Consider the following 26,454-nt stretch of genomic DNA (forward strand, 5'->3'; position numbering starts at 1 on the left):
GCTCTCAGAAAGTACCCTTTATACTGGTTTGGGCCAGCTGGCCCTCAAGCCTGTTAGGGATGAATCATCCCACATATCCACCCCTTTTTATTATTTTATAGGACATGCTCAGTGGGAGCTAGGGTGCATTGCCCTAACCTTGTTGACTCTATCTCAGGAGAGCTCAGCATTATAGACTGTGCCTGCCTTAGGTTGGCTTGCCAAACAAGCTCATACCTGTCATTGACTACCAGCTCTCAAAGAGCATCAATCCTGGAGAGCTGTCAGGGTGGTAGGCAGTAGCCTTCTGTATCTCTGTGAACGATGCCTGCATTTTCTCTCTAGGAGGACTTTGATCTGGGTTTCTGAGTGCCAATAAAACCTGTAGGGTCACCTTTGTGACTGCCTTCTGTTGGTGAACCTGTTACAGAAGATATTTGAGCAAGAGAAGGATTAGTCAAAAATTCAGTCTCAAGGACATGGATGGGACCCTAGTCATATTTATATGAAATGTGCCAATCGAAGTCTTTTTGGTGATGCATTAGCAATAGGGAGTGAGGCAATTGCTTGATATCTAGGGTCAAATGCCAGTGATGGCATGACCTTTACTAATGTCACAGTAGTGGGGCAAATCACACATTACCCCTCTGAAGCTTTTTGGGGGGCTAAAGTCTCTGGTCTGTTGCTGGATGCATATCTCTGGAGAGTATCCATACTGGTGTGGTGGCATTCTGGGAAAAAATTCAAGCATACCTTCACCCCGAGGTTAATAGGGGAGCAGAGTGTTGATAATGAGGGGCGATAGGATCCCTCCAATGCAACAAGGGCAATGGTGTCTCCCAAGGCAAGTAAATAGGTGTGTTATCCAATTTTGGCTTGTGTGACAGGGTTAAGATATGGTTCTCGGCCCACGAGGATCTCAAGAGGAACAGTGATGTTATACTGTATATTAAAATGAGCCTGAGCCTCAGCCTGATCATCATATGCAGCTGGACAATTAAGGAAGACCACAGGCTCCAACACAGCCTTCATTAAATGGTAGCAGTCATAGTAAGTCTGTAAATGCATTGCCAATTGCCGTAGGACTTGCTCAAAATATGGTGAGTAAGGACCTGATTCATTAGCAGCCTTATTGACCAAAGAGAGGTCTGCAAGAGGGGTAGGTATCCATGGCTGGTTAGCCACATTGGGACCCACATTAACTAGAAATGCCATGGTGGGCATGTGTAATGCCATAGGTAAAAGAGGCTGGAAGGTATGTGGAGCAGCTGGCTCAGCAGGCAGACATCCAGGCAAATCACTCCTTTGATACTACAATGAGGGGTAGCCACTCAAGGCATGAGGGCAGCAGAGAGAAGGGCTGCCAGTGTAGGCTTGGGCATCGCCACAATTATTTCCTCTCTTTTTCCATTGCTTTCCTTTACTTTATGCCTGTTCTCATTCATCTCCTTGTCAGCAGAGGTGGAGTAAATATCAGTCATGGGCAGAATGAAGGCAAGAGATAAGTTGGTGTTACATTGTTCCTGGCAGTGCTTATTGTGGGCCTTAATGACCTCCTCAGTAGAAAAGGACTTTAGGCCAGCAATTATAGCCAACAAAATGGGCATAAAAAATTGGAGGGTTACTCCTGAGGCCACTTCCCTTTTTCTGGCCAGGAACAGAACTCTCATCCAAAGATCAGGTTCCCACATGTTCTCTGGAGGAACAGTAAACACTCTTCACTGCTGAATCATCTCTCCAGGCATCACAGCGCACAAGCATATGCATGCATTCATGAACACACACACACACACACATACACACACACACACACACACACACACACACAGACACACACACACAGACACAACTGGAAATTGTCAGATTATGGCTCCATTTCCTGAGGGTCCAGCCCTTATATGGAAATACTAGGTGAGCCTGAAAAAAAGTATGTGCCACCCTACCGTACAGACAGATTCACAAACAAAACATACAAAAAGAAGAAAGTGGGGGTTCCAGCATTTGTCTGCTGAAGGGACCAATAGCACACAGTTTAGAGGGGCCTACTCACCAAATAACACTGCTCAAGGGGTCTGCTCAACCGGCACCGAGCATGAGGAAAGGGAGACAAACAGTCCCTGTTAAAGCATCAGATGCCCTGGGTTTTGGCACCAGATGTGGCAGGGTAATGTGCTGCCATTCCCATTGAGGGAGGAAACCAAGTAGGTGCAGTGTCAACAACACAGACTCTGGGAGAATGTTGAAACAACAAGCTCAGTTTATTCAGGAAGAAGCAAGCTTTATATACCCTGCACCCAACTCTAGTGACAGGGGGAAGGTCTGATAAATATGCATCTTCCGGTGTAACATGGCTGCCTCTCACTGGTCCAGGTCATCTCCAGATTATGTTTCAGCTGCTGTTGCTAAGGCCCTTAGGCAGACCCAGGTTGGCTCTCAGAAAGTATCTTTTTACTGGTTTTGGCCCTCAAGCCTGTTAGGGATGAGTCATCCCATAGTCAGACAGTTGGGATCAAAGTATGTAGCTCTCAAAAATCTCCCTTCCTCTTAGCAATATGGATTTAAGATTCCTTTAAATCTTTTTATTGAGATAATACTGTCTTTTTCTTCTGAAATAAAGTCCATTTTGTGAATGTAAACTGAAGTATGCTTATGTATTGATGGCCACCTTGGATACTTTCCTTCCTGGGCAATGATGCATACATTGCTTTAAGTTTTGCTATGCAGATTTACTATGTATTTATTTTCAACCCAGTTGACTAAAAGTGTAGGCACAGGTATTTCCAAATATATGGTAAGTTAGTGTAATATATGGTAAAATTATATTCAGCTTCATAAGTTACTGTCAACTATTGGAAATTTTATGATAGTTCACAAAGAATGGTGAGCTTACAGTAACCTATGCAGTCTTGATGAGACCTGTATTGGGACTTCTTTAAATGCCTTTCAGCATTTAGCTAAAAGATGGCTCCATCTTTCTCATCTCTTCTACTATAACTTTGTAGAGCCCTATTCCTGGAAACAACCTACCCCACTGTGTGTGAATGTCTATTGCCCATTTGTATACATTATTAGGTAACCTTTGCTGCCCATATTTTTTTTTGTTGAGACAGGTCTTGATTTCTATCCAAGCCTGGCTTTGAAATCTTGATCCTCCTGCCTCACACTCCTAAGAGCTGGCATTATAGGAGTACACCTCCATAGCTGGTGTTATCTCTCTTGTGAATGTCAGATTAGCAATGATATTTTTCTGCTGATTTGTGGAACAAGCTCTTATGTATATCATCACCTTGGACTTAGCTGATTCGACAAGATATTCATGGAAAATCATTACCTCCATGGGAAAAACATCAGTAAATCTCAGGAAAGGCAAATTATGTCCAGAAATGTACCATTTTATCTTGACTAATTTTGATTGTCAAACTGAGCAATATTTTCCAAGCATTAAATTCAAAGCAAATTAAAAATGTAAACATCTCTGATATAAACTATTTCTAAGTTTATTCCAAATTTTAAATACATAAAATTATCATGAGGGACAGGGAGTGACACGTGGCCATGACTATGTGCTAATAAGTGATACTAAAGAGGAATGGAGAGGAGATAGATGAGACTGCAGAGGTGGTTTGGTGGGTAAGAGTCCTTGCTGATCTTCAATAAAACCTGAGTTCAGACCACACTATCCACATGGTACAACAAAAAGTGTCCATAACACCTGTGCTGCTGGGATCTGAAACAGAAGGATAACTTGGAGTTTCTGGCTTTGAGTTCTACTATTGAATCTAGTAAAAGAATGCATATCAAAGAAATAAGGTGGAGAGTGTAGTCCACAGAATCTGACATCTGGGGTTATGTATGAGAATTCACACCCCCACAAAGGCACACACACACACACACACACACACACACACACACACACACACACTGAAGAAAGTTTAAAGGACATCTATTATCTTCATTGTGAATAAAGTGGAAGACTAGAAGAATGGTGATATTTGTACATATGCTAATACAAAATGGAGAAATTTTATGTGGTCACATTCCTAGACAGAGAAATACAGAAAACTATTGTGTGGCTTATTTAAACACATGTACTCATTATGTTTCTGTTGGAGAAAAAAATAGAAGACTTCAGATATCAAAATACCCTAGGAAATAGATATTGATCTGTCATTTTAATGGGTAATTAGTATGTGGTATCAACAAGATGTATGTAATTATGATTAGTTAGAAACAAATTATTTACTTTGTTCCTTGCCTAGTATTGAAGTGGAAGCACATGCCTGTAATGAGTGAGATCTTAGACTCATTTATTTGTATAATCACTACAAATCAAAACAATCCTTCTTGATATGTAACATACTTGTATTGTGTATATATTTAGCCAAGGATATTCTGCTGAGTGTTGTTTGTTAAAGGTAATAGATTTTCCATTATTAAAAGATTTTAGCATTTTGACCATTTTGTATTTATGCTGTTGAAAATAATATGGTTATTGCCATTTACATACCCTCCAAGAGATAGGGTTTTCTTTGCTTGGTTCAAGTTATCATTATAATTCTCAGGCCCATATAATGTCTATCACCTTTGTTTGCCATTATATATGTTCTTTGCAAAATGTTCAGTGTTTTAATGGCATTTACTAGTTGCATACTGAGATTGCTTCTATAATGTAGGGCAAAAGAAAGCAAATTCGAGCTTTCTATTTTCCTTTCTTAGATTAGATATTCTTGCTTTCTTATATATAAATAAATAACAATGCCTGAAACATCTTACAGTAAATACTTACATCTTAAAACAGAAAGCATTTCCTTTCTAAAAGAAACTGCCTACCGGGGACCTTAGCAGCAGCTCTTTTCTGTTCTGAAATTAGGAACCTCATTGTCAATGTAAAACAGTGAATAATTTTCTAGGCACAGACTTGTTTCATTCTTTCACCTCATCACAATTCAATGGTCTTCAGTTGCAAAATATCTGATGCCAGCACATCTGACTGCTGAAATATAATAGGGTTGCTACAATATGAGATGTTTTTTTTTTTTTCTTTGGTTTTTCGAGACAGGGTTTCTCTGCGTAGCTTTGCGCCTTTCCTGGAGCTCACTTGGTAGCCCAGGCTGGCCTCGAACTCACAGAGATCCGCCTGGCTCTGCCTCCCGAGTGCTGGGATTAAAGGCATGCGCCACCACCGCCCGGCCAATATGAGATGTTTTTAACCAATGCATTTTTAAATCAAATAAGAAAGAAAACAATTGAACTAAAGAAATTTTGAATAAAGTAGGACATTTTAAAACAATAGTGAACATTAAAAAGCATTCTCATTACTTTGACTTTTTTTTATTTATTTATTCAACTGTAACACTTAGTTATCGGTGAAGTAGGTGTATGTGAAACAATTTGGAAATGCATGAGATTCTTCCTAAAATGAGGATTCAAATTAAAAGGTAGAACTGGGCATTGGGCTGTCACAGAGAGAGGAGGATAGATTCTATTTTTTTTTTTTTTTAAAAAAAATGAAAACTGGGTGAAATTAATCAGAAGCCTAGCTCATCAAAATAAGTAAGTAGATATATAGATAGATGGATAGATGGATAGATGGATGAATGGATGGATGGATGAATAGATAGATAGATAGATAGATAGATAGATACATACATACATACATACATACATACATACAAGATAGATGAAAGATAAGAAAGCAAGTCCTTTGAGGATTTGTAATATAACCCATTAGAAATAGTTTATTGAGGCCGGGCAGTGGTGGCGCACGCCTTTAATCCCAGCACTTGGGAGGCAGAGGCCGGTGGATCTCTGTGAGTTCGAGGCCAGCCTGGGCTACCAAGTGAGTTCCAGGAAAGGCGCAAAGCTACAGAGAGAAACCCTGTCTCGAAAAACCAAAAAAAAAAAAAAAAAAAAAGTTTATTGACTCTCTCTCTCTCTCTCTCTCTCTCTCTCTCTCTCTCTCTCTCTCTCTCTCTCTCTCTCTCTCTCTCTCTCTCTCTCTCTCTCTCTCTCTCTCTCTCTCTCTCTCCTTGTGATAGAGTCCTAATTTGCAGTCTAGGTGAACTCATGATTCACCTGTCTCAGCGACTAATTGTCATGTTTACATGTGTGTGCCAACATTTCCAGCTTATATTACAGTTTCTGTCAGATGTTTTTGATAGCTTGCTCCATGTCCATGAACACAGCTGAGGTTTTACCTTTGATCAGACACATGTGGAGACAGCATCACATTAATTGAAGCTGTAATTTACTAAGAATATACCTAAAATATGTTTAATAAAATGCACTTTTGTGTTTTCTGAATTCTTTTATGATATTTATACCCACTGAAACATATATGTGTATATATGTATGTAAGAGATTTGTCTATATGTAGACACTGAATGATGAAAATGTTTGTAATTACATATTGCTATATTTTATTATATAAATATTATATGTGTATGCATATATATATATATATATAATTATACAGTAAGATCCAGTGATGGTTACTATTGTTGACTTTCCATGATCTAAGTCACATAGGAAATAAAGTTCTACACATATCTGTGAGGTCATATTTAGACTGGTTAAACTCCTGTCAGAAGACTCATTCTAAAATCTGGCCAGTATCATTTCTTCATTGGACTGGTAGAGTATTAGCACTAATACATTTCAATTTTCAACTTCCTCATGTATAATCAATTTCATCTTCTTTTGTATAATAATCTTATCAGAGTTAAGAACCATTAAACATCCATATAAAATCCCACAATACTGCTGCTTTTTAACTCAGAATATATCCCCCCATGAAGATGAGTTAAGACTTTCTATTTTATTACATATGTGTTTGTATTGGCTGTTTTCCTCATTGTTTTGATCAAATTCCTAACAAAAGCATCAAAAGGTAAATGGGGTTTGTTGAGGCTTATAGATTGAAGGGAAAAAGTTCATCAGGGAAGAAGAGTTAAAATGGTCTATATACTTCATCCACAGTCAAGAATGAGGCAGAGATGAAATAGCTCTGCTTTCTTTCTTTCTATTACTCTACCAGTCAAATGAAGAAATGATACTGGCCAGATTTTAGAATGAGTCTTCTGACAGGAGTTTAACCAGTCTAAATATGACCTCACAGATATGTGTAGAACTTTATTTCCTATGTGACTTAGATCATGGAAAGTCAACAATAGTAACCATCACTGGATCTTACTGTATAATTATATATATATGCATACACATATAATATTTATATAATAAAATATAGCAATATGTAATTACAAAAATTGTTAGATACGTGTGTGCATATGTGTGTATATTTACATGCAAATATTTATATTTGCATGCTATACATTAGATAACTCTGAAACAAGGCCCAAAGTATTGATCATTGGAAGTACATTTAACAATCATGTACAAGTCCTTAATTTCTATATCGAGTACTAAAAATTAAGTTAAAATCCAGAGATAAACAGTGTTTGAAATCTCTTCTAATCATGTGTGGCAATTGTGTGGGAGAGAAAAGAATGAAATATAGACAACAGACAAAAAGACTGTGTAGGTAGGTGAGGAGGCAAAGAGAATCCAGCATATACTGCAACTGAAAGTTTTCCTGTGCCCACCCAGCTCCCATGTCCTTGTGGTCCTACAGCTGCTCAGACACAAATGAACACGCAGAGGCTTATATTAATTACGAACTGTATGGCCTATTGGTTCAGGCTTCTCACTAGCTAGATCTTACATCTTAAATTAACCCATTTCTATAAATATATACTTTGCCACATGGCTCATGGCTTACTGTTATCTTTACATCTTGCTTCTCATGGCGGCGGCTGACAGCATCCTGATAGCCTTCCTATTCCCAGAATTCTCCAATCTGCTTATCCCGCCTATACTTTCTGCCAAGCTATTGGACAATCAGCATTTTATTTATCAACCAATCAGAGCAACGTATATTCAGAGCATACAGAAAGACATTCACGGCAATATATGATTGAAAGAAGAGAAACTATTTAAAATTTAAGACATTTTCAGTGTAAACTTTAGCAAAAGTTTCCTATATACTTAATGTAAATTACCAATTCCCAACTTGCATGAATAATTTGAATGATCTGCTTAAGAGACAGGGTGACTAGGATAACAATGTGTTCTGAAACCTAATTTTGAAAAACTCAGTGAACTCTCTGAAGTTGTTAACGAGGCATGAGAATGAAACTTTGAAACTCTGGATGTGTGTACCAGGCCAGTTCATGCATTTTTCCATCTCACTGATTTCTAGTAAAGAGGAAAAGGGTGAAGGCCTCTTTTTTAGAGAGTATTCTGTAATGGAATTTTTAATTAAAATGTGATATAAATCTCTTCTAGTGAAGTAAAGGACATGTAATGTGTAAATGAAGAGAGTTCTAATAGAACCTTGTAAACACTGTGCTACTGTAACTTAACTATCTGTGTAGATAGAAAATTGTTTTCATAATATTTATTTTATAATCATTCCTACCCCAAAGAACACCTAAACCAAATATATGTTATCAGTGCAACTAAGAAATTCACCATTCCTAGCTATTTTGATGGCCACAAAATAAGAAATTTTAAGAATGTACTTCCATCTTTTATAGTTAGTAAATAGCAGCATAGCTACAGAAAAATATCCTTCATGGTATGAGCATCGAGACATGATCTCCTGAACAGAATGCATAAAAATACATTAAATGATGAATCATAGTACAGTCATATTTATAATTTTAGTTTTTTTAATATTATTTAAAAAATCTACAAAATTCAATTTGACCAGGACATCTTAATAGGAATGAAAGCCCAAGTCAGTGATACTGCATTATATACATTTAATTTGACAGCGAAAATCACAAAGTAATCCACACATCTGACTTTATTGTATGTCAAAAATATAATTTTCCCACTTTATCATTTATCTGCTTACTAAAACCTAGACATTTTTTTAAGAATGATGTTAAACATCCCATTTTCTGTCAGCTTAACATAAATATGCCAGAATTAAATATTATTTATTCTGATCTTATGTGGTGCTTTATATCTATCATAACATTTGAGCTATATTGGAATTATTTTTGTTATTTCAGTAGCAGCATTCTTAAAAAACAATCATAGTCACATAAGAAAAATATATGAGGCAAATTCTCATATATGGCAAATGAAAAAAGGAACAGCTACATGAAATACGTAAGCCACCATAGCTGGCTCCTTATAATTAAGAACCATCTTCAAGAGTCTCTGACCTTGCCATAGGACTAGGATCAATTTACTATTCATTACAACACTTGTCCTAAGAAGTCAAAGTAATGTGCATCCTGAAAATCAATTAATTTATTTTTAATTAATTATTTTATTTAAAATTTATTGATTATATTTTAGATTTAAAATATAATGTTTTAGAGTATATTTTTCTGTCAAGCATATCTTATTTAGCATAATGTCTTTTAGATCCATGAATACTGTGGCAAATGCTAAAACCACCTTTTAAAAGACTGAATAATGTCCACTCTTTACATATATAGTACATTGTGTTTATCCACTTATGAGTTAATCAAGAGATGGTTTCAATATATTAACCATTATAAATGAAGCTGAGATGAACACAGCCATGTATCAATCTACAGAAGGTGATCATTTTAATTGATTTGTATAAGTCAAAGAGGGATTACCAGGGCATATGGTAACTCAGTTTTTACTTAGAATCTCTACTCTGCTATTTATAAGAGTTGTACCAATTTTCATGTCCAAATTGTGCTATTATTTTTTCTCAACAACCTTGCCAATGTTTGTTACCTTTAGATTTGTTTTTACTAATGACCATCCCATTGTTTGTATTGTTTGTTGCCAGAGAACCAACAAGTGACCTACTACTACCATCTATGAAAAAATTGGCTGGGTGCTGGGTTTTCTGAAAGGTTGACATATGAAGACCCTTGGCATCTAATATTATTGCATCATGAGGGAACATATTAAGAGACTTTGGATACAGGTGAGCTTCTTTCTTTTCTTTTCTTTCTTTCTTTCATTCATTTTGAAATATTAGTAGTCCAAGGCTGACTGTAATGATTTTTAATTGTAAGGAAAAGAGAATAAGTAACAAAACTGTTGCCTATACTTTAATTATTAGTTATACATTTGCCTAGTAGACTCCTTGGAAGGAAGTCAGGTATTTCATTTCATACTATGATCATAAATAGAAGAAAAGAAAAACTATGAAAAACTATAATGTAAATGATCTCCTATAGTAAAAGGCTGTGGGAGAATTGTGGAGACATTAAGTAAATGAGGATGACAGAATTAAAATGCACATACACAGGAGTTAAAATGGAGTTATATTCTAACAGGACAAAAATATCAATACTAGACAACACAGACTACAAAGTCCAGTTTTATGAGTTGGGTGTTGGTCAATGAGATCCCAAAGATCATCAAACATTTTAGGCTATTGCCAATGTTCTTAGTTATCCTCTACAACTTGATGGTAAGACATTATTCCTGAAGACACCACATAGTGTTCGGTAAAACATGAAGAATCAATCTGGTACTGGCAGAGAGCATTATCTCTACTGGAAGATCTTCAAAGTGCTATAAGATGCTATGCATTGCTACCAGAGAAGAAAAGTAATTATCAATCTTACAAAGCAGTGAACCCTGTGAGCCTACAATGACTGTTCTACCAAGACGGAACCATGGGTATAATAGTGGCAGCAACAAAGTGGTTCTAATCACCAACTCTCTGATTGGCTATAAGACCTGCTGCACAAAATAAAACTCATACCTGGCACCATTATCAGGCCAGAAACCTCTGGCTGGACATTTTATAGACATTCAGAGAGAACATTTTACTATTATTTTGTTAAATGAACATAGTATTAAATCCAATCCTAATAGCTTATTATTATATGCACATACTAAGACTTTGAGAGTTTTATAGCATCACTCCATTTGAATTTTCTTTCTTTCTTTCTCTCTCTCTGCTTCATGTTTGTGGTACAAGGAATAGCTCTTAGCTTCCTGCTCCCACCACAATGTCTGTCACTTGATGCCATGATGGACTTTTATCCCTCTGGAAGCATAAACCCAAACAAACTACTTCTATCATAAATAGCTTGGGGATGCAGTACTTTATCATAGCATACATTGCAATAGAAAAGTAACTAATACAGAAGTGTCTATCAGAGAGTGTGTTCTTCCTATAAAGAACCTGTTTTTCATTGTTGTTGTTGCTTGCTTACTTTAGAGTGATGTGGAGCTCTTCACAACTTTGGGGCAGAAAAGGAGGTGAATATTATAAGCAGAAGGGTTATTCTCGTAGAAGCCTAGACGACTGTGGTGCTGAGAGCAATGCACTGTGAAGGTCCAGCTCAAGAGTTTGCAGAAGGGAACAATATTAGAAACTGTGCTAGAGGTCATTCTGAGACTCTTTTTTTTCCAAAGAATATGTCTCCCTTCTTCCTATGTCCTAAGAACTTGACATGCTACATTGAATGGAAAAAAACCCCACTAGGCCTCAACCCTACACAAAGAATTAGAGGCAACAAAGGAAAACTGAGAGTGGGAGAGATGATCTTCCCCAAGGAAGAGTACACCAATTTACTGTCCAATACCAAATGTCAATACTAAAATGTAAACAAGTAAGAGTTTATATTTAAGCACACACACATATATATTCATATAATGTGTGCATACTATAGTAATTAGTATAAAAAGAGGCCATGAGTTTGAAGGAGAGTAGAGAAGGGCATATGGTGGTGTTTGGAGGAAGAAAAAGTGAAGGAGAAAGGTAATTTATATTATAATCTTAAAAATAAAACTATTTTATCTTTTTTTTTCGAGACAGGGTTTCTCTGTGTAGCTTTGCGCCTTTCCTGGAACTCACTCTGTAGCCCAGGCTAGCTTCGAACTCATAGAGATCCACCTGCCTCTGCCTCCCGAGTGCTGGGATTAAAGGCATGCTCCACCACCGCCCGGCAAAATAAAACTATTTTAAAAATTAAAAAGAATAAAGTCATGAACTAATTTCTCTGGCAGAGAAAATTTCAAGACCACATCATGTGTTGATGGCATGGTTATTATTGATAATGCTATGTATGTCTGTAATGACAAAGAGCAAGAAGGAATAAGAAGAAACACAAAATACACAATTTGAAGAGAAAAAGGAGCAATAAGAAGCTTGATGTTGCATCTAAAGAATGTACTAGAAGAAACACTGTAATTGTTAAGGTGATTAACACTATTATAGAGAGGCTTATTCTGCATTGGAATGCAGGTCACAAACATATCCAGTTAAGCTTCCACTTTGTAAAAGAGTACATATGATGTTGTTTTCTCTACAAAAGTAAATGAATGAGAAACAAACTGCTATTAATATGATTCAAGAGGACTTAGGTCCATCCTAAGCTGAGCCCAATTTGGCAGTGTTATCCATGTAGAAATGGAATTATTGATGTGAGAGATGTAAGATATAAGCAGTTATGCTTTCTTACTCTGTAATTTCAGGCAGCCACTGAGACCAAAAAGCATGTGACATGGCATTCCTTCATGACTGTGAGAGGCCACTGAATGAAATTTTGCAAATGAAGCCTTTATTGCTGTAGAGACACCAAAATGTTGGAGATAGCAGAGCTGTTAGACAGATGGGAGATGGGAGAGCTGCATACAGAAGTGTAACTAGCCCAAGACAGATGTATGTGATGTGGGCAGCTCATCTGGAGTGTCAGAGATATCTAAGCCCTTTCACAGGGAAATAGAATTGAGGGGTTTGTTTTTACCCTACTGAGTTTCAGTTTTGCATTTGTTCAATATTTTCTCATTATGTCATGGTCCTCCAATTTAAAATGTTAATACATATTTTATGCTGTTACAATTTGGTCTAATTTACCTTTTGATTTTACAGGATTTAGATTAATAGGCTATCTTGAATAACAAAGGAGATTTTGGATTTTGGACTTTTAGAGTTTTGATTCTGTGAAAGACTAGTCTTTGGAAGTTGGATTACAAGCATTTTGAATTGATATTTTGGGACTATGGAGAAGAATGTATTGTTCTGAATAGCAAATGTGCATGTAAACTTGGGTATTAGAACACTTGATTCTCCAGTTGATGTCACTTGTGGGATAATCGTTTTTTTTTTTTGTTTGTTTGTTTTTTTTTTTTTCCAGTGTGAGGATGTGTCTCTGCCTAAGGTGCCATATGATTGGTTTAATAAAGAGCCAAATGGCCAAAGGCTAGGCAAGAGAATAAGTAGGATTTCTGGAGAAAGAGAGAAACTCTAGAAGAATTTGAGGCTCTGTGAATTTTGCCAGCCAGACATGGAGGAAGTCAGACATACAGAATGGAGGAGAGGTAAAGAGATATGTGGCAGCACATAAATTAATAGAAACGGGTTAATTTAAGTTATAAGAGTTACTTGGGAACCTGCTTAAGCTATGGCCACGCTTTCATAATTAATAATAAGTCTCTGTGTCATTATTTGGGGGCTAGCAGTCTAAAGAAAGTCTAATGAGAAAGTCCAGGCTTTGAGAAACTACAGGTACTGTTTAGGGATGTTTAGGAGGTGCAGCCTTTTAGGAGGAAATATATTACTGGAGAGTGGCTTTTGGGGGTTATAGTCTTGCTAAAATTCCAATTTTCTTTCTCGCTGCTTTTTTATTTCAGTTTAAGATGGGAATTCAGTTCTTATTTCTGCTGCCATGGCTGCCACTTGATGTCATGCCTCCATGCCGTCATGTAGGTGTATCACTCTGAGACCAGACTCCAAAACGAGCCACTTTCTCAGTAAGTCGGTTTGTGTTATCTTATTTTAGCACAGCAATAGAAAAGTAGCCAGTGCAGAGTTCATGAACCCCTTCCCACTCAAGGCTTATTCTTGTGTAGGCAACCACATCTGCTGTGAGGTCATGAGTGTGACATTCCTGTCATGTCCAGAAGACACTCTTTTCCCTGGCCTGCCCAGTCCTCTGAACTGGTACAATCTTTCATGCTCTCGACCATATTGGTACTTGAAGCTTGAGGTGGGTGAGTGCCTTATACAGTAGTCCAATTTGTGGCTGAATACTTCACTAACAATTATTCTCTGTACTTTTTTTTTTTTTTTTGGTTTTTTGAGACAGGGTTTCTCTGCGTAGCTTTGCGCCTTTCCTGGAGCTCACTTGGTAGCCCAGGCTGGCCTCGAACTCACAGAGATCCGCCTGGCTCTGCCTCCCGAGTGCTGGGATTAAAGGCGTGCGCCACCACCGCCCGGCTTATTCTCTGTACTTTTACAATTTGAATTTCTGCATTAATGATTTGAATTTCTGCATTAACACACACACACACACACACACACACACACACACACACACACACACACCCCTTCTCTGATGAGGTCTGACAAATGTACTAACATATAGCCTGAGAAATACAAATTTAGAGAGTTATTTAATACAATGTCCATTTGGTAAAATAACTATTAGTTTCACTCATGGACTGGGGGAATCTTGGCCAGACTTACAGTACAAGACATGTTTTTCTTTCTAAGTAGGACTTAAATCCTACCAGAAAGTGTTTGACTATATGCCATACAATATTTTTTTTTTGCCAATATTGCAGCTGTCAGCATATCTTGCCGTGCTGGTCTAATTTATAGAGTTAACAGCTCTGTAAGATTGTTGATGACCAAGTTGGGATCGCTTACTTGAATAAAAAAATTATTTCTCCTACTCTCATCATTCCTTAGTTACTTGTGGTCCTTTGTCTGGGGTAGAGGCCTCACGAGATTTCTCACTTTATATTTTAATGTCTAGGGGGTCATCTTTGTTTAGGTCTTGTTTAAGAAGCCATGTTTATGAGACTTGATGTGTGTAGCTTCTCTGACATTTTCTTTGGCTTTTACAATCTTTCTTCTCCCTCTTTAACTGTTAACCTTGAGAGTTAGATGCAAGAGTTTTATTTTAAATGTTTCAGTTGAAGTCAGGCACCACTTGATCTCTTGTTTTCTGCATTTTGATAGGTTGTGTTTAATAACCTCTTTAATAACATCCATCTATTTTATAAAGATATCCATTTGATAAGGGATGAAACAATAATTATTTATCTGTAGTATAAAGAAAAAGATTGTTGATGACACGACACCCATGCTCCCACAAGCCTGCATAGTATTCTGCAGAACTATAAAACCCAGACAACAGGGGAGAAAATTTCTATTTAGAGAGGTGCCAACTTGATTTATCCATGTTCTGTGAGCAGTGCATGTATTCTTTTCACCAGCAGGTGCTTACCATCAAGTTCTCATGAGAATATAATAGCAAGAGCAATAAAATGTTCAATTTGGGACTTGGGTGTCCCCTAAACACCTCTGATCAACCACCAAATAGGAAATATCCCATATCTTGTTGCAGTTCTTCATTTGGTAATCTATAGGAGGAGTATAATCTCATATGTGACATAACTCCAATTAAATCTTTTTGTTTGTTTGTTTATTTGTTTTTGAGACAGGGTTTCTCTGTGTAGTTTTGTTTGTCTTGGAACTAGCTAGCTCTGTAGACCTTGCTGGCCTCGAACTCATAGAGATCTGCATGCTTCTGCATCCCGAGTGCGAGTGCTGGGAATAAAGGAGTGTAACACTACCACCTAGCCCAATTAAATCTTTTCAAAATGAGAACACATACATGCTGCATGTGTGTGTGTGTGTGTGTGTGTGTGTGTGTGTGTGTGTGTAGTTGGATTACATGTGGCTTCTTCAAATATACTTAATGTTAGTTATCCCTTGCTTTCTTTTCTGTAGTCATCCAACCCATTCTCCACTTAAACTTCCCTCTCCATTATTCCACCTTTATGAAGAGAACTTTTTTTTTTTTTAAAATCAAGACTTTAAAGAGTTTTCACTGTCACTTACAATCCTATAATAGCAGGGGTTAGCTGAAGTTTTCTCATGGCTATTTTGAAAAGTAACTTGGCTAATTGGGCAGAAAGAACATGAAACAGCCATTAAAATGATCCATAAATAATTTGAGTGGGTTAGCTCCATTGGGGATAGAAAGAGGGCATTTGTGAAAGTTGCAGTGGAGCTAACAGTAAGCAGTACACAGAGAGAGAACTGAGAGTGAGGGCTTCCAGGCAAAAGAGAAGAGAGAGAATGGGTTTGATGTTTAGAAACTGGGCTGCTGATTTAGAAGGCTGATGTGGTTTCTAGCAGTGCTCTATGGGTGATAGATATAAATATCAAATGGAAGCCTTCTGTAATCAACTGAAACTGCATTTTACTCAGCAACTATGCCACTATATTCAATTATTAAAGCAAGGGTTATATGTCCTGTGTCTCTATTAGATTTAAGATATCTTTAAGAGACGCATTTCATAATTTGGAAGATATTTAGTTGTGAGAAAAAGTGTGACTGACCCTTGAAACTGAATATGAATAAAATATTCAATAGGAAATTATTCTAGCATATATTTTACCTGCTCAATTTTAAGAGCTTATTTTCAGACTAACATGAGTTTGTGGTTTATGATTAGAATTTTTGAAATGTATTCCATAAGGCCAGAAATTATTCATTCTATAAGAACATAATTATTTATAAAGTTGCTTGCCAGATTTCCTGAAAAGCAAATACATATTCACACACAATAAAGGACACAGTTTAATATCTAGGTTTTATCTATCTATTAAATAATTAATTCTGAAATCTCAAGTATCTGAAAGTGACAACAAATCAAAACAATATTATTATAATCTCATCTGTGACTATTTCTAAAGACACTGCACTCATTGTATTACCCATGCAATGAATTTATCTTAATCTGCCAAAGTATTAGCCATGGCCAAAATTGGCAGAACAGAAAATATACTGTGTGCTGTGGTTCAGGTGAGGAAACCCTTAAGAAATCAATATAACCAGAAATTAGAAACAACCTAGATGTCTTTCAATAAAATGGATGAAGAAAACATGGTACATTTAAACAATGTGTTATTACTTTGCCATTAAAAAATGATATCATGAAATTTGCAGAAAAATGGAGGAACTAGAAAAATCATCAGGAATTAAGCATCTCAGACCCAGAAAGACAAATATGGTGTACTCACTTATATGAGGATAATAGCTTTTAAGTCACTGATAACCAAGTTGCAATCTGTAGAGGGTAGCTATAGAGTAAGGGACTAGAGGATACAGACAGGTCTCCTTAGAAAAGAGACATAGAATAGATAGCTATCAATGAATGGGGAGAGCTAGAATGAGAATATCAAGTGGGGAGTTGGAGAGGGAGCTGAGGAAGGCAATCATGAAATGACTGCTAAAATTAGGGACCACTGAGTGGGGGTAGTATGGAAGCCTAATACAGTAAAAGCATTCTAAAATACATACAAATATAAAGGTGATCTAAATGAAATCACTAAAAAATGTGGGAGACAGAGTCCCAACTGGCCATCTCTTGTTACCAAATGATGTTTCAGTACCAGAATTGGATTATATCTAATTGGGTTGTTGGCCAAAGAAGCCTCATGGGAATCTCCAAACAGCCCATGCTGTTGTGAAGAATATAGGTTACTCTTTACAAATTGACAACAGATCTCAAAGCTGAAGACAATACCTACACAACTCATTGTACATTGAGATGTTGAGCTTGGTGCCTAAATTAGAGACTTCACTACTGTGTTCCACTGTCTTTGGTACAGGAAGGTATTATGAGACCTCTAAAAGAAAAATGTAAACACCAAGCCAACCACAAAACTTCTAATCTATAACAGTGTACCGCCTGAAAAATTTGCTAGGGCAATGGTGACACGAAGCTTGTGGAAATAGCCAACCAATAACCTATTTGACTTAAGACCCACTCCATGAGATGTAACCCACACCCAACTTTGCTTGGGTAATCAAGAAACAGAGATTAGATATCCCAAGTACCTGGGTGTATAAACCAAATAATACTGCTCTGATAAACAAAGAAAAAAAAAACAAAAAAGTAGTGGTAAAATGACTTCTAATTGTTTTCTTCTATACTTACAGATCAGTGTCTTGCTCAGCCACTATCAGAGAAGCTTCTTTCATGCAGTAGATAGGAACAAATATAGAAACTCACAGCAATATATTGTGCAGAGTTAAAAGACCTTGGAATACTAATCTTTAAATGGAATGTCTTCCTCAAATCCCTGTGCTCTGAGCTCAGTGGACCACAAGGAAATGGAGGAGGAAAGTCCTTAAGAGAACCAGAGGAGATGGAGGACGCCAAGAAAACAGGGCCCTCTAAATCAATAAGATCAAGGATCACATGAACTCACAGAGACTAAAGCAGATGCACAGTGCTCGCACAGGTCTGAACAAGGATCTCTACGTATGGTTTCTAGTTCAGTGTTTTTATGGCATCCCCTAGTGTGGGGATAAGTGGGTCTGCCATTCCTGTGCCTTCTCTTGTGCTTTTCCTTCTGTTTGTCTTGTCTAAGTCTGACGGGATAGATTTGTTTTATCTATTATATTATATTTTGTTATATTTTATTATGTTAATATGGAAGTTCTTTTCTAATAAGAGGCAGAAATGTAATGAATCCAAATGGGAGATAATGTTGAGAGGAACTTGGAGAAGTAGGAGGAGATACCACAATCAGGGTATACTATAAAAAGAAAACAATCTTTTTTGAAGAAAAAAAAAGAATTAAAAAGTGAGCTGGAGCCGGGCGGTGGTGGCGCATGCCTTTAATCCCAGCACTTGGGAGGCAGAGCCAGGCGGATCTCTGTGAGTTCGAGGCCAGCTATATAGAGAAACCCTGTCTCGAAAAACCAAAAAAAAAAAAGTGAGCTGGAGTGATGGCTGAGTGGTCAGAGTACTAAGAGTACTCGTGGCCATTGCTGAGAACCTGGGTTCAGTTCCTGCCACTCAAATGGTGGCTCACAACTCCCATTCTTGGGATTTGGTGTTCTCTTCTGACCAAATGGAATCCAGGCAAGCATATGGTACACAAATATAAATGTAGGCAAAACATTAATACTCACAGAGTAAAACAAATAAATATTTAAAACCTAAAAAATAAGTCAAAAGTCAAATGGGATTTCTCATGTCTGGTGTTAGGGAACTTGTTAATTTATGGCTCTTTTAAATTATTTTTATGTTAATATTATTATATAATAACATTTCTCCCTTCCCTTTCCTCAGTCTAACCCTCCCCATATAGCTCTTCCAACTCTCTATCCAATTGGTCTCTTTTTTCACTAACTGTTGCAGCATGCATATGTGTATAGATATATATTCCTAAATATAACCTGTTCAGTCCATTTAGTGTTACCTGCATGCATATTTTTAGTGCTGAAAGTTTTATACTGGACAATCAGTTTTGGTGGTCTCCTTGTGAAAGACCACCTCTTGTGTAGAGCATTGTTTCATTTAAATTATTTATGTATTATGGGGCGTTTACCCACCACCCCACAATTCCCCAGCGTTTTCTTGAGTGCAATCAGCAGGAAATATTAGATAGAAGGATTTATTGCGGAGATAAACAGATAGAAAATAAAGGATAGCCTCTAGAGGGCCTGGAACCTATTCCAGCAGGCCCTGAATGTCTCTGTCCCAGGGTTTTTATAGAGACACCAAGGGGTGGAGCAAAATACCTCCTCCCCCAGCACAGCCAAGTGCAGAGCATCTCAGACACCTGCACTCAGGCCTGTGGTCCTGATCATCCTCTATTTGGACCTGCTGGGTAAAGCCATGAGGAACCTGAGAACGGGCTCCCACAATGTATATTTATATATAGACATATATGCACTATATGAAATTTTAGGTATATAGATAATAATATAATTTCTTGTCGAGTTGGAAGAGGGATGGAGTGGGAGAGCAATGAAAATGATCTCTTGATAAAGGGAGACATTATAGGGTTAAGGAGAAACCTAGTGCTAGGGAAATTCCCATGAATCCACAAGGATGACCCCAGATTAGACTACTAGCAATAGTGGAGAGGGTGCCTGAACTGGCCTTCCCTGGTAATTACATTGGTGAATACGCTAACTTTCATCATAGAGGTTTCATGCAATAACTGATGGAAACAGATGCAAAGATCCACAACCAAGCAACAGGCTAAGCTTTGGGAGTCCAGTCGAAGAGAGGGAAGAAAGATTATATGCACAAGGGGGTCAAGATCATGATGGGGAGATCTACAGAGACAACCGAATCAAGCTCATAAGAACTCATGAACTTTAGACCTACAGCTGTGGTACCTGCATGGGATGGGACGAAACCCTCTGCATATGGGAGACAGTTGTGTAGCTTGGTCTGTTTGAGGAGCCTCGGCAGTGGTATAAGATCTATCCCTAGTGCATGAGCTGGCTTTTTAGAGCCCATTCCCTTTAGAGCAAGGTGGAATGCCTTGCTCAGCTTTGATGCAGGGGGAGGGACTTGGGCCTGCCTCAACTGAATGTACCAGACTCTGCTGACTCCCTGTGGGAGGCCTTACCCTTTGGGAGGTAGGTCTAGAGGTAGATAAGGAGGAGGCATGAGACAGGAATCTGTGGTTGATATGTAAAATGAATAATTTTTAAAATAAAAATAAATAAATAAAATACAGAAAAAAAAATCCTTAATCTTACTTTCCTTCCTTCTATGTTTATCTCCATTCGCTCCCTAATTAAAGTCTTCCCTCTGTTTTCCCCTTTAAATTTCTGTATATTGCATTTCTATTCTATTTCTGTGTCTCTAAAAGTCCCTTTTTGTTTTCTTGCTTTCTGAGTTACTCCAGTGTACATACTCACTTCTGTGGATTTGGAACTAGGAACTTCAGAGTGTTGGTTAAGGTTGTCCAACAGACTACCAAACATTATAGTCTATTGCTTCCCGGAGTTTGAAGGTAAGTCCATATTGATGACAACACAATGCAATTTGAACTAAAAACCTGTAGGAAACCAACTGGTTCTGACCTGAAAGTTCCTCTCTGAGGACGAGCTTTCATTGCACCATAAGGCATCATGCAATCTTTCATTAGAGGGGAGCAAACCTCTAGTCCTACAGAGCTATAATGTCTATGTACTAAAAGCAATGACCAGCATGGTGCAGTATCCTTAAAGGTTTAGTAGTGGCGTGTATGTTTTGGTGGTAGCCTACAGCTCTCTAATTGGATTTAAGGCCTGTTCAACAAGAGGGTAATTATTCCTGGTACTATAAACCTAGCCAAGTGCAAAACACTGATAAAGTCATGGACCCTTGGAAGAAATCTACATCCACCCAGTACTTTACTAAAACAGCATGATTCTTAAATATCCCAAGTATTTGTCCTTATATCTATAGATAAGTACAGGTCTGATCCCTTATCATAGAAATATTTCCTTTCAACTGATGTAGATTATCACAGAAAACCACAACCAAATGCAAGGGACAAGTAATCATGTGGTTCTCCAGCTGACATATCTGAAGCAGCAATCCTGTACTCAGGCTTTGGGATTGTAGTGAACGAGGCAGCTGAAAGATTGGAAGGTCCAGAGAAACAGGAAGTTGTCTGTGAATTCATGTATCCAAAAATATCAGAGAAGCAACACTCATGAATTCTCATCAATGGGCCTGATAAACAAGACATGGACAAGAACAACACCAACAGATATGTAAACACAAAAGGGGAAATTTTTATGGTGTCTCAACCTTAGATAAAGGAGTATAGGCAATGAAGGAATGCTGAGAGCCTGAAAAACCCACAAATTTTTAACCAATTCCGAATTATCAGCTCTGAAATCACACACACACACACACACACACACACACACACACACACACACACACTCCCCCAGAGAGAGAGAGAGAGACAGAGAGGGACAGAAAGACAGATAGACAGAAGGAGGGAGAGAGAGAGACTTAAATATACAAATCAACATGGTCAGTTCATATAAAGTCCATATATTCCTAAATATGTATATATATACATATATATATTTCCTTTTATATATATGTAACAATTAAACAATAGAAGTAATTAATTTGAAAAAGAACAAAGCAGGGGTAGGGCATACATGGGCAGGGATGGATAGATAAAATGTCAAGGGAGAAGTGTAATTATATTTTAATTTCAAAAAATTAAAAATTATATTTTAAAAATAAGTCATATACGAATATATTTTTGAAACCTATTGTTCTAGCTGTGATAAACACCATGACAAAAGCAAGTTGGGGAGGAAAGAGTTGATTGGGCTTTCTTTTCCACATTGTTGCTCATCACTGAAGGAAGTCAGGACAGGAACCCTAACACAGCGGAAACTCGGAGGCAGGACCTGATGCAGAAGCCATGAAGGAGTGCTGCTTACTTGTCCATCATGGCTTGCTTAGCCTGCTTTCTTGTAGAAAGTTGGGTCACCAGCCCCGGGGATGGTGTTACCTACAATGGGTTGGGCTCTCCCACATCAATCACAAATTATGAAAATAACCTTCAACCAGATCTTAAGGAGTAATTTTATCAATTGAGGTTTCCTTCTTCAGATGACCTTAGCCTGAGTCAAATGATAAAACCATCCAGCACACCCATATCAAATTTATTGCAGCTTTGATGTTCCCCCTTAAGGAAACGTTGTCATATTCATTCATTTCTTGTGTTTTGAGGTTCCACTGATTGAGAAGACACTGCATTTGCAAAATATGGAGAAAGATGAGGGGTATGGTGACTTGTGCCTTAATTCTAGCATAAAATACAGAAAACATAGATAATTACTCATTTCTTTATGGTTGTTTTGTAGATTATTTTTTCATGAAATTGCATTTTGTTCTGAGAAAAATTCCAATTTATTGATGAATTGTTTCAATATCCATTGCATCTATGTAAGTAAACTATACTTCTGTAATCATTTATTTGTTTTAAATTCTCAATACTCAACATTTTCCTGTTGTTGTTTTGAAATTTAAATTAATTTCTTGGAAAATACAAAGTGTTAAAAATGATTTTTCTTTCATTATAAATGAGCTGCTATCCTAGATCCCATAGATAAATTGTCTTTAATTAAATCCTGGTGCAAATACTCAATTGTGTGATGATACGAGACAGGTGCTTTCCTCCCTGCTTGTTCAAGATCTAAGAATTTTCCACAGTCAACACAGCACAAAAACATCTTCCTGATATATTCTATGCCTGTAATCACTGCCATAGTCTGCTACAAGTGACCACCATTATTTTTGAGAGGTATATTAAAAAGAACCAGGCAAGAGTTGAAGATGAGAATAAATATCGTCACTGTGACATTTTGAAGGTTTGTATGACAAAATCAAGGGACAGATATGTGCTTGTGTATGTGAATTTCTGTTTTTGTGCCTATGCAAAATCAGAATAGGAACACTATAGTATAATGTTTGTATGTAAAGTACAGATTCAGAATAATCACCCAGCTCTGGCTTACTCACTAATTAGTGTGTTTTTATTACCAGAGTTAGCCAAGCAAGTTCAAATTACCATGTACAGGCGATTTTATTGAAGCATCATGCACTTAAAGAGGTTGGCCTCACAGACCTCCATAATCCATTCAAATTAAAAGATTCTGTGAATTAAATGCACATAGCAGTCAACTGTCCTAGAATAAAAGTAGCCCCTCAGGATCTTCTCTCATTCCCTCTCTCTCTTTTTTTTTTTAATTTCTTTTAAGTCTAAAGTACAGTGTGCTTAGAGGCTATGTTCTTTCTATTTTGAATCTAGCAGGATGGAAGCCTGATACTAAGAGCAAGAGGAGGACTCCATGGCTCTTCGGAGCAAGCCTCGCACTCTCATGTTGTGTATCTTTGTTGTAGCAAAAGGACAGACTTAGACTATGAGCATCTCTTTTACTTATTAATAAAATCAGGAATTATTTCCCATCCGGTGACTATATCTTTACATTAAATTCATTGCAAATGATTAACTGGTTCAGAACCCTGTTCAGTTGTTGTTTTCAGTCCTTCAGAAATATTTGTCAATGCAATTCTATTAATTTACAATCTTGAGTATCAAGCTCAATGCACAAGTTGCACAGACTCAATGCTTCCCAAATATGCCTGATCTGTTGACAGAAATCTTGTACCATGGTCTGTTTGTCCTTTACCTCAGGGAAAGCTTGCCTTCTCACTCCCTAATCATCATGGCATCCTGTGTCCATCAAACTTCAGCATCAGTGTGGTTTTCAGGTAAGTCTTTGTGTTCCCATTTAATTTGCAAGCTGTGTTTGTTTGTGGAATATGCCAAGGCACTTTCACTCTCTTCCAGCTAACAAACTTGTTGAACAGTAGAAAATGTGTATCCTCCATTCTTTTATGAGATAGCATTTAAAAGGAAAGAAACTACCCTTTTATTTACATACTTGTATTGCCAATTTTAATTGAAGATAAGTATTGTTTGAGAAATTTCACAATTCAGCTGAGGTCAATTTTAGAATTTGACATTCTATTTTCTGTTCATGGATTCAGGTTCCATCTAAAACACCTAGAATGATAAACATTATTGAAGACTTCCAGATAAGGAATTTTATAGTCAAAGCAGCATTTTAAATATCATATAAGAGGTATACAATAGTTTCATTATGTTTTCAATTAGTTATATAATGTACTTCATTCATACCCACCAGCATGACCTCTTGTCCCAATGCCACCCAAGTTAATCACCTTTCGCTTTTTATATAGACCTACTTATTATTATTATCTCACTGTGACCAAATTTGTTTCATTAAGGTTGTTTACAGGAGCATGGGTGGGAGTTTCTTTACAGGATAACATGTAACTTATCAATGGCTAGACTACTATAAACGATGCTAATTGTTATTTTCTCATACATTCTGGAGGGCATAAAGCATGAGCCTCCTCCCTTCCATGACAGTGTGATGACTGGCCTAATCTTGCAAATATCTTGTACAGATAACCAAAGCTGCTAAAAGTTCAAAAATACAAAACCTATGCCATGCCCTGAAGTCAGCATTCCATGCTGCTAGCTCCTTTATTTCAGCATTTCCATTCTTTCTGTCCTTCGTTCCATGGTGTTCTCCTAGCTTTGGAGGGGTGATATACATGTCCCATTTACTTCTGGATATTAAACAATTATTTGTCTCTATACTTTGATCAGGATTGAGTCTCTTCAGTCACTGCTGGCCACTGCAAAAAGAAACTTCTCTAACCAAAGACAAGAGCAGCATTATTCTATGGATATAACTATTCCAGTTATTTAGAAGGGAGTTTGAAAGGCATATCATGTCTATTTAATAAATGGATAGCAATATCTTCCTTACTAAAGCCCTTGACCTCCCAGGATTGGGATTTGACTAGATTTACAGTACCTAATGTGAATTTCCTCCTGTGGAGCAGGTATCAAATATGACAAGAAGGCAGTTAGCTACCCTGATAGTGGGCTTGCCACTCCTTTACCAGCGGGTTTCTCTTGACTGGCCAGTTGATGTTGTCTTTTCATATTTTATTAGTCCAGACTGACCCTCACCTCCATTGCCCTCGTTCTCCTGCCTGCCTACCATCTCTGAAACATTTTTACCCCTAGAAGTCCCCCTCCACTTTAGTATCACACGTTTTCTAATACTCTGCTCTTTTAACTCATGTTTCTTCCCTGTCATGGGACACTTTCTAGTGTCCAGGGTGCACTATACACACTCATTCTAACATATGCACCTTTCCTAATTCTTCATCATTTCTATTTCTGTCATCAACATTAACATCCTTATTTTTTGTTTTAATCAGTTGGGTTTTATATCATTGTTCTAAATTAATTTTGCTCTTCTATTTATTGGAAGAAATTATCAAAGATAGTTTCAACACCCTCTATCTCAGAATCTGTACTACAGTTGAAACTTTAAAAACTTCACTGAATTTACTTGGCTTCTGTGTGTGTATGTGTATATTTAGTGAAGCAAATATTTTAGTGGGTATCATATAAAAAAACCAAAAAGAATATGATACCATGATTGAAATGTAGGTTTTATTCCTTTGTCAACGTTAACATAAAACCCCATTTACATCTGTAGAATTTTTTTTCAAAATATCCTGGAATTTTTATTAGATAGTTGTTCTCTTTCTACATTCCCATAAACAGCAGAAAGAGTCTAAGAGCCTCAAAGAACAAAATTCAAAAGGAGACAGCATCTGAACACTAGGTACAGGCATTAAAGTAATGGCTGGAATGGAGAAGTTAACTAAATGGGCTGCTAGATAATACAATGAACGGTGCTTGAGGCAGCATCACTGAGAGGAAAATAGGAGGCTGTGATAAAAGGATCCTCCCACAACCTTAACATAAGATCATGTACCACAATTTATTTATCCATTCTTCAGTTGAAGGGCATCTAGGTTGTTTCCAGGTTTTGGCTATTACAAACAATGCTAATATGAACATAGCTGAGCAAGTGCTCTTGTGGTTTGATTGAGCATTTCTGGGGGTATTTCTTGGCCCAAGAGTGGTATAGCTGGATCTTGGGGGAGATTGATTCCCAATTTTCTAAGAAAGCGCCATATTGATTTCCAAAGTGGTTGTACAAGCTTGCATTCCTACCAGCAGTGGAGGAGAGTTCCCCTAGTTCCACATCCTCT

Source organism: Peromyscus leucopus, chromosome 11 (assembly GCF_004664715.2).
Source record: "Peromyscus leucopus breed LL Stock chromosome 11, UCI_PerLeu_2.1, whole genome shotgun sequence".
NCBI classification, from domain to species: domain Eukaryota; kingdom Metazoa; phylum Chordata; class Mammalia; order Rodentia; family Cricetidae; genus Peromyscus; species Peromyscus leucopus.